The 10,602-nt window shown below is 35.4% G+C and overlaps 1 long non-coding RNA gene across 1 annotated transcript; it reads left to right on the top strand.

Moving 5' to 3' along the window:
• Positions 1-5,461: 5,461 nt before the first annotated feature.
• LOC106892222 lies at positions 5,462-9,954 on the top strand. The gene is made up of 3 exons (XR_001412830.1): positions 5,462-5,550; positions 6,375-6,480; positions 9,834-9,954. It is a non-coding gene; the product is annotated as an uncharacterized LOC106892222 (long non-coding RNA).
• Positions 9,955-10,602: the final 648 nt, after the last annotated feature.

The raw sequence follows: 10,602 nt of genomic DNA, 5'->3' as shown, positions 1-10,602 counted from the left end.
TAACCATAAAGCGTTTATTTGCAAGGTGTTTTCAAGCAAAATAAAAAATAGCTCATGCTGTGACTGCCTCCCTTTCTGTGACTGGACTGCAGGTTTGGCCAGAGTGGTATATAAATTGAAGTCTCTGACACTTTAATGTCGCTGTAGCAGCTTCAAAACAAAATACATTGGAATCAATTATAGAAGAAGCCGAGATGTGCATTGCAATATTGCAAAATATGCAAATACAGCTCAGGAGTTTGTTGTTTCTCTTACCTTTATAGACTTTATATGCTTATATTTCTACTGAGAGAATAACTCCATCTTTATACAAGAAATAAGATTTTAAATTATTCATCATTTTAAAGGCAAATTATGGGTAGCCTTATGCCATGGCCTTCTTTCTTTGGATTGTTTTATAAAGAGTATGGGATTACTTGCACGGGGCAGAAGCTGTTTTGGTTTCCTTAATAAATCATCAATGTTTTGGGATGGCTTTCTAATAATAAAATGGTATCATTTACATGTATACCTAAAGAAGTTAAGAAATCACTGCTGTTCCAAACTACTGATTTTTAATTTGATTTTAAACAATGTCTAATTTAAGAATACAAAAAATATTTATTAATGTTATGAAACAATTATGATTATTGTAATTTTACAGTTTTCCCAGTTTACTACTAGCTCTTACTAGTAGTGCCCATCTCTGCTTGGAGAATGAGGGAAGCAGCAGATGTGGCCACTGCTTTGTGACTCACCATGTGATTAGCCACGAAACCAATCGCTTTCAGAGTCTTAATACTGGGTTGGAAACTATATTTGTAAGAAAAGTTTGAACAGATACTGAAATCGATTTGGTGGCGTGATTATCATGTATTTAACAGCTGTGGCACAGTCCACAGAATGCAAGTGATGAGCTATATTCTCAAAGACTTGGTTTCTATAAAATTGTTGGAGAGGAGGACTTTTTTCTATAACTATCAAGCAGGTTCAAACTTGAGAAGGAGAAAGGATTTGCTCAGTGCCGAGGGCCTTGTCTAGCAAAGTTATGTACCTGTTGTGCACCATAATGAAATTAAGTTCATGTACTTTGCTAAATTGAAGCCTAAGCCTATAACCAGCACCGGAGCAAGGAAAAAAGCATGGCAGAAAAAATGGCAGCTATAATGGCAGCTTTACACCCAGGAAAAAAGGAAAATACAAAAACCAGTACTGTAAAAAAGTGTACTGTACTGTAGAAAATCAGAGGTTCAGATACATTTTACCAAACAGATCTTAGGAGAATTACTTTGCTGCCCTTAGGAGAATGTATCTAGGAATTACACATGATTCTGCAGGATTTCCTCAGAGAATATTCTGCATTGAGGGACATGTGAGGTTTTTTCAGTGTAGATAAGCAGGTGTCTGTACATGGATGAAACAACGTTAGAATGCAAGAAACACTGATACTCAATGCGAATACAACCCAAATGCAGAACCTCTGACTACTTCTGAGGAAATATTCCATCTTGTCTAGCTAAAACAAAGTGTTGTACTCCGGCTCGCACGTGTACAATGCAACAGAGCCATTAAGAACAGCTGTATCTAGCCAACTTGAAATGCCAATTGTCTTCAGTGGGACTCCGCTTAAAATTAATTAAATTTTTAAGTCTTGGAGAATAAAAAGCTAATCTTAGTTGCTTATGTGAATTTTCAGTACCATAACGGTTAAACACTTCATAGTTGTCAATGATGTTATCAGTCTTGCCCCAAGACAGATTGCTTGCTAGATGAGGCCTGATAATTCAGTTAGAAGCCCACCTTATCACAGTGGGTTTGTGCCTGTTGTTGGTAGATTACTATATTAAGAACTCAGTCCCCACTGGGACATTAGCCTGATATTTCATGACTCTTAGAAGGCTATGTTTTGAGGGACCAGCATCCTGCTGATTATTGCACTGTTTTACGAAAGTAGCAACTACTTTTTTCATGAGAGTTCAAGAGACACAAATCAGTATGAATGACTCGCCATACACTGTGCTTTTGGGGGAGAAACCACATCGTAGGAATCTTTCCAAAGTAATGCTTGGGTTTCACCTGACGTCAAGGAGCGTGTCTGCAGTCATTCCATGCAGCTGTTCCTGACACAGTGGTCTGTGAAAATGGTTATCTCTGTGCCCAGATCGTTAGAGAGGATAGCGGGTGTGCTAGAAGATTGCTAAGGCAGAGCCTTTCAGGCATTGTGGCCCGTGTATCTAGAGCACAAGTTAAGCCAGACAGAGCTCAATCCGCATTTTCTCCAGCTGCAACACCACTGCAGAAGAATCTAGGACAGATGTTGCACTTGATAGAGCAGTCCTGCAATGACAAGGATTCTTCAGGTCATGTTCTCTCCCTCCTCCTCCTCCTTGGGGTCTCCAAATCCTTGTGTAATAGACCCGAGATGCATGGTGTGTATTCTAAGAAGGATGTGGTTTGAATATGTTGAGGTGGCGTGAATATGTAAATGGGAGAAAAAGCTAAAACATATATGCCCTGACTGTGGGAACGAAACAACATATCTTTAAGAATTGTTCTTTGAAAGTAACCTCCCTTTCTGAGGGACGTTGCTGTAGAAAAGCAACAAAAATGCTATGCATTCTCATCCAAACATCAGAAGTAGTATTAGAGCACAATTAGTCTGAGCATCACATTTAATTAAAATTCTAAACCCTCCTAATGTATTCTCTTATAAAGGAAAGATTGATTCCAAGGTATTTTCAAAAGAGAGAAAAAAAGAAAACTTGACATTATTCCCTTTAAGGATTAATGCTCTTATTCATTATTATTAGATCTTGAAAAAAGTAAAGATACTACATTAGATGACTTTAAAGGACCAAAAATACATCAATAGTTTCCTCTTCAAAGATGAGATTGAAAAAGTTACCATGATCATACCTACAAGAAAAAATGGTATAACACTAAAAAGTTAGCAGTTAGAATTTTTACTTGTCTGTCTTCCTTTGATGTAAAAAAATCTTTTGAGAGATGAATGTAGACTTAAAAACAGTGAAATTACTTAAGAAATTCAGTGGAAGATTTAACCTTTTGACTTCTGCCCAATGTCCCAAAACCTTCTGAAAATGTTCACGGTGATTCAGCGAGATGGGTTCAAAGCACTAACATCTCATCTGCAACTAAGAGTTGAAATAGCCCTTTTACTTGAAAAGCTTTTTCCTTTCATTTCCATACTCCTCCTCTTTCTTTCTATGATATTCCATTCTTTCTCTTAAAATCTGTCATTTCCCCCATCTTTCCCACCTTGCAATGCTGAAATTCCTGACGACACTGCTAGATCACTTGTTTCCTTCTGAGCTGAGTCAATTCCATTCTCTACTGGAATTCCCAACAGTGAACAAGGAAACTCTGCTTGCAGAAATGCTGTGTCAGCAGAGGGTGAGCCTACTACCAGAATCTTAGAAATTATGAAAAAAAGATGAAAAAGATTAAAGTAAAACGCTGCCAACACCACACACAAAATGGGCCGTTTGTGTGCCTGTTGTGGCTACTAATACGCATATTAAATATTGAAACTAGACAAAAATGCAATATTAAGAAATTCTTTGAAGATTTTTGGAAGTAATTTTTGATTAAGAATTAGACTTAAAAAAAAGTCAGCAGCTCTGTTAAATATTAGAGCTTACATTTGCGTAACAGAGTAAACATATTTAGTCTACTACAATTGCAAATAGTATCTTAGAAGTCTACTCAAACCCTGAAATAAATGATATAGAGGGGAAAAAAAATGTCATATGTTTCCTTTCTAATTATTAAAGTATCACAGTTAATAAACCGAGAATAGTGTCTAGTGATAATGTTTCAGCTGAAAATGGAAATCTCTGATGTTAGTTATTATCTATTTTCAGGGTTGGTTTTTTTTAAAAAAAAAAAGTCTTGCCTTGTGAAGTTTACCCTACAAGGGCATAAGGGCATTTTACACTGAATTCAGTGGCTGAAAGATGAGAAGGAACTAGAGCAGAGAGAGGCAATAAAGTACTCTCTTCTTCATTACTATTGAACTTACGAACATTTAGTGAGGAAACCAAAGATTAACAAAGAGGTTGTTTAACAATAATCAAATACTAATAACGGTGTTGGTGATATTTCTTATAAAGACTCTGTCAGCTCCAACTGCACTGAATATGTTATCATAGGCTTTAAAGTATACAAATAGATTCAAATATAATTGCTTGAGTTACCATTCCTACAGCTTTCATTTTAATGTGCTTCAAGCTAGTCACCTCCTTGTAAACGCTTTCCAGCGTATAATCAATCCCCTCTGGCCTTTCCTTGGATGTACAGAATAGATTTTAACTCTGTCAGCAAAGTAATTAAATAAAAACATCTGAAGGAAAAATATTTTTGTGATTACAGGAAAATGGAAATCAAGACTTTTCATGACAGAAGAATGCACCAGTTTTGTATTTCGGATGGATCCAGACTTCTCCATTCCTCCCTCATCTACGGAGCACTTCATGAAACCTCCTTCTGGACGTGCTACGTAGGTAACATCTGCAAAGAACAGGGGCATCACTGGAAAAACAGCTACGGTTCTTTGTTGTACGCTCACTGCAAAGAGCTTCCAATTAGAATTACAGCTCATCAAGACAGTGCCAGCAGGCTTCTGGGTGGTTAAGCCTCCAATTTTAATTGAACTGCCTTTAGCTGGTGATAAAATCTGTCTTTTTAAACAGGCAAACTGCATAGTTCCTGTAGCAGCTTAAATGCAAGTTAAGTTTGCATTCAGGATAATTATGTGGAGTTGCATCTAATTGATTTAGTTGAAATGTGTATTTTATTCACCAAAGTGCTACAAAATGTGATTCTTTTCTTTAGAATGTCCTGCTTTTTTCCATTTCCTATTTCTCTCCTCTTCTATTTTTGTCATCATGTTATCCTTTCAGAATAATTAATATGTAAGAAATAAGACATGAGACAAGTTCTCTGGTTGATATTCGAGGTTCTTCAGAGTTTCCTTACATATGGAAAAGTAGTTTAAAGACTACACTTAATTCACATTATCCATTTTGTACTGCCAAAACCATTCACCCCTGTGTGAAATTTAGAGAAACATACTGCGCTGATTTATAAGACAGTAATGCCAGAGATCACTGGATTTTTTCCAGCTTCCTATTCAACAAAAGAAGGAACAAGGAAAGACTGGTTGTTTTTTTTTTTTCAAGACATTCACTAACTAAAGCAGAGTTTTAAAACAAGTCCTCTCCAAGCATAGCATGACAGCCTTTAAAGGTATGGAGTCATTCCAATATAATAAACACATCAGCCATGTATAAATAAAAGCATAAGATAATTCTGGGGAGGGGTAAGTAAAAATGGAAGCAGTGATTTCTTTAAATCTCATCATAAAAATGAAGTTATAAGTAGTAATGAAATTAAATTCTTAATTAAAGAAGTAGTATAAGGGTATATTTTAACTATACTTTTTTTTTTTTAAATTCACAAGGTGTGATTGGGACATTATAAAAGTGGCCACAACTGAATGTGGTGTAGTTAAGCTGTTAAGAAATCAGCCTTTCCTATCCAGCAAAACAGGTAAGCACGACTATTACTTTTGAGTGCACCAGTTTCCTCAGTTATTTTTATTATATTCATTTTAAAAAAAAAAAAGAGATGACCAAAAAAGTATGTTTTGCTTTCTGTCTGCATCGCTGTGCAGGCATGTCTGACAGCAAAACAATCCGCCTGTTATATCCTGGCTCACTTGTCCAAGGGGTGCCATTTAGCTGGAGGCCTAATTTGCAGCTGATCAAATATGTGGACATGTCATTATTTTTCAATGATGGTGGGAAAGTAATTATTGATCTTCAGTTGCAAAAGCAATATTCAGAGTGAAAAAAAGGATTTTTGAGACATTCAGCCACAAAAGCTAACAAATGCGGCAAAAATTATTCTCTAAAGTGTGTTCTTTATTAAAAACATTTTAAAAATCAGATTTTTCTATCCAAAATAATCAGCAGTTGAAAGTATGACTAATGATCCATCTGCCAGCAATGTGTTGTAATCTTTCCAGGACAGAGGCGTTCAGGGGAGGTACCCAGAAGTCATTCTGAGTGCACACGCCTAGAATACTGCATGAGAGTTTATTTTCTTATCAAAAGTTCTTTTCAAAGTTAGTATTTCAGCTGATATAGGATTTGCCACTCAGGATTACCCCGGCATAAGGATACTCAAACTGCTATTATGACCCCTTTTGCGATGCTGGAGGAAGCCCAGAGTTACGTTGTTGATTGTAATGAGTAAAAAATGAGAGAAACAAAATGCATTGCAAAGTTGTAACGCATCACTAAAGATTACTAAGCTTTTTCTTGACTATTTATCTCTCTTCTTTTTTATGTTTGCCTTCTTTTTCCTGGCAGTTAAGTTAGATGTTAATGGAAAAACCATTAAAAAACCCCATTATCCCATGAAGAAAAAAATGAATGCACTCAAGCGGAAAAGGAAGACTTATTGATTAATTTTCAGGTAAACCCTCTTGTCTGACACTTAGCAACAAAGGAATACGCTTTTATTACTTGGCCAGATAGTTCAGATTTCTGTTCACTCTTAGTAAAAACCTTTTTTATAACATTTATAAAACTTTATTACAGAGTTATGAGAATAAAATTAGATTTCATAACTCACATGAGATCTTGAGGGACCTGCATCTATAAGCTTTAAAGTCATTATTAAACTTAATGCAGCTATTCTGATAAAATGTGTGTTTCTTCTCATTTCTCTGAAAATTTTAACCGTAATTTTTCTTTCCTTGGATATGCAAGATTGTCTTTGGCAATCATTTAAAAAGTTTATTTATTTTAAAAAAAAAATCCAATTGTTATAATTAGTTGATGTTATAAGTCAGGTGGAATTTACAGGCATATTCTATTAAGGGACTTAAAACTTAAGCTAAATCACTATATAGTTGATGTCACCTGAACTCCCCTATTCAATGAGCACTTTTTAGAAATCTAAGTTGCTGTTCTTGTAATTGTATAGAGAATAACCGTGAATAAGCGTTTGTACATTCTGTCTCAATAAATAGTTGTGAATTGTATGTATTATTTAAATAACGTGTACTAAATTCTAGAGATGTCAAAATTAAATAGTAATAAGTGTTAGGCAGGAGGTATTCCCAGCACTGAAGGATATGCATCTGCCTAAGGTACAGTTAGCAGAGGTTCCTCAGAGGAATAGTCAGAGTTTGGAGCCCAGTCTAGATTCTCCAAACTAGCCCCTGGGGGTTCTGTCTCTATTTACTGCGCATACAGCTGAAGGACGTCAGCTGCACAAGTCAGATTTTTCAAGTAGATACCAAAATCTAGGTGGTATGAATACCTTATGATGAATTTTCAAAGTCATCTTGCAAATCCTGTCACGTATTTTGAAGTTTAGTATAAGCATTTAAATTGTATATTTTAAAAGACGTCTTCTGAAATACAGAAGATGTGTTCTAGCTCTATATATAAAGCAAGTAAATTAGGAAAATAAAAAACTTCACTCATTAAACTTGGTTTAAAATCTTTTGAACCTCCATGAGAACTACATAATGGGCTAACATTCACAGAGACAGCATTACAAGGAGCAGTACCATTTTTTTTTACTCCTGTTGAATGGATAAGTGTCTTCCTTGAGCTAGTTAAGAGAAAGCTAAATAGTCAAAGAAGAAAATGTAATCATAGACTTTCTAAGAAAGTTAAGAAATGTTATAAAATCAGCACCATCATACAAAAAAGGATTGGGGGGAAATTCTCTAACCCTTTTCCCTGCTGTCTGAAAATATATACTGAAGGAGACCATATGCAAAGTTAAGACAGAACACTAGATTTGAAAAGCCAAGATACATGTTCCCTGTAGGGGATGTTTGGATACACCTGCCTATAATTGGTTTTAGATCACAGCCCGTTTTCCAGCTGCAGCCCAGTAGTCTCAATTGATTTATTCATTTTAGCAAAATTGTCTACTCTTGTACTTCCTGCTTTGAATATGAAGTTTTCTCAAAATCATCTAGTATCATGAGAAAACAGTTTTCACCATGTAACATGATATATCGTTACACTAAAGACTGAAGAACTAGGATTTACTAATGTGGCAAATTTCAGGACTGTGGATAATACATAGATTTTCAAAACACAATTGAAATGTGGTAAGGGAACAGCATAATTGGTTTTACACACTAGGAATAAAATTTTCATGTAGTTTAATGCAATTTTTAACATAGGCTGGATAAAGCTTTTCCAAATACACAAAAGACTTGGCTGGAAGCTATGGTTCTTCAGCTTGTATTACTTAGTATGATTTAAGCAGACATAACTCAATAGTCTAGAAATGTTGTGTTTAAATTTAAATAGTTTTGATCTCATTATTTTAGATTTTGGTTAAAGTTTTGGGGGTATATTAGAAAAAAAATAATCAAAAGAGAACAAATAAAAAGTTCTTAAAAGTCCCTTTGATTCTTACAATGTTAGATCTCATTATTAAAAGTATTAAAGAGAAATCATTTTCTACAGAAAAAAGCTAAACTTGATGCCCACAGTGTTCTATTACACAGATAGCAGCAAGTGGACAATGATAAATCTCTGATCTTCATACTATTATAAGATAATTGAAGTTGATGGGGTTATTCTCCATCAACTGTAAGATAATTGAAGTTGATGGGGTTATTCTCATGTGACTGAGAGAAGACTGAGGCCCAGTCTTTTGAATTGTCTATTTAAAAATCATGAATGAGAGGAGTTTTAATAAGAGGAGTTCCTGTAACGAAACAATTTTGATTATTCCAGAAGGCTGGCCCCCCTGACAGACAAGAGATTTCCTGAAATTTCCCAGGCATAAAACTGAAAACATTATATAGATGTGACAGAAGGAATTGTAGTCTTGCAGTCGTCTTAAAACACTCGATTTCAAGGCAGTGATGACATAGAGATTTGTACTCGTTACAGCATAGTTTTATTGGACATAAACATTTATACCAGGCTGGTGTAATGGCATGCTACAGACTTCTCTACAGAAAATACTTTGGGACTACCAATTCATATCAAATAATCTCCAAACAAAAGTATAGATAAATTTTTAGAGTCAGTTACTGTCTACCGTGAGGTGTGGGCAGTGAAGACCTTGGCACAGTTGTGTGCACATTCAAGGGTGCTCTCCGGGTATTTTATTTACATCAGTTACCTAGAAGCAGTTAAGAGAATGACTCTCACCAGAAAGAGAATGAAAGTATACGACTTGTTGTCAATGAAGTTAAATTAGGAAGCTGCTTAAAATCTTTACTGAATCATAATCTCATAACTTCAATTTTCCTATGGTGTATTAATTGAATAATACTGTTTAGCGATTCTTTTTTCAAATAACCTTACATAATATGTGCTGCTTAATGAACAAAAGACAATGAAATCCATCCTTTGATATTTTTTCCACATAATTATCTGTTATTTATTGAAGCAATTGTATTTAAATCAAGCGAAGCAGTAGTGTGCTTTCTCCCACCGGCAAGGCTTTCAGGAGTAAATAAAAAATTATCGATAAATGAATGCTTTTTATATTGGAGAATAATTTTAATATCTTAATATGGGTCATTTATGTGTGTTTGCTGTATACCACCTAGAGTTATCGCAGGATCTATAGATGGTCATTTCTAGCTTTTTTTAAATGTTATACATAACAGACTAAATGTGGTTTCTTTGCCGCAAAATTAAATTCTCTGTTATGTCTTGATTACATTATTATTAATTCCAATGATAATGAAATTCAGCATGAATGTAACCTGTATTTCTGTGCTACGTGGCTATATATGTATTCTTAAATACTTAAACCTTTTTTATTTTTCTATTGAGATGAAGGTTCGTAAACTTAGCTTCATGAAGTTGACTCTGGTTGCAGATGCAAAGGGTACAGTATTCGCACAGTAAAAGGAGAAAGATGCTGTAGACTAACAACCAAGTAAGAGCCGTGCCACGCTGAGAGTGTCAGCCTGCCTCGTCCCCGAGCAATCTTTTGTACCAGCCACTACCTTAATGCCCTTGCACAGGGAAGGATTTTTACATTAGAAAATATTGGACTTGGTTATACACAATGAACTAGTGAGAACGGTAAGATCACGCATTTGCTGTTAAGCATGTACCTACCTACCCCTCGACTTTTAAGTGTCTTAAAATCAAATGCAGGTTCAAAGGCAGGATCAGGGCCTCTGTTGGAAAAGACTCAAAGATCTGCTTAATACTCTAGCGAATAGGTGTCATTTGAAGCCCAGCGAAATAAATTGGAGGGGGTTTAATGGTTCATTGGGTTAAGATCTACTTCCAGAAACAGTTCCGCTGAAATCAGGTCATACGGTGTAAAGCATGTGTGTCCCCCCACAGGCAGGATCTGAGTTTGAAGCCCAAAGTATGAGTTTAAAAAATGTGGGATAGTTACTGAACGTTCCAAAAGAGATCAGTGTACATCTCAAAATCACAATGCTAAAATAGAGGAGGCAGTGTAACCAAGAAGCAAGGTATTTGGTGGATTTTATTTTTGGTGGATTTCATTGATTACTTTGGATACACTAAATTAATGCAAAATCTTAAATGCAAAGAAGTCTTGTGCCATAGGAGTCCATGGCTT

The sequence above is a fragment of the Calidris pugnax genome, unplaced genomic scaffold, assembly GCF_001431845.1.
Source record: "Calidris pugnax isolate Ruff unplaced genomic scaffold, ASM143184v1 scaffold177, whole genome shotgun sequence".
Lineage (NCBI taxonomy): Eukaryota > Metazoa > Chordata > Aves > Charadriiformes > Scolopacidae > Calidris > Calidris pugnax.
This window is presented reverse-complemented; position numbering and strand designations above follow the sequence as displayed.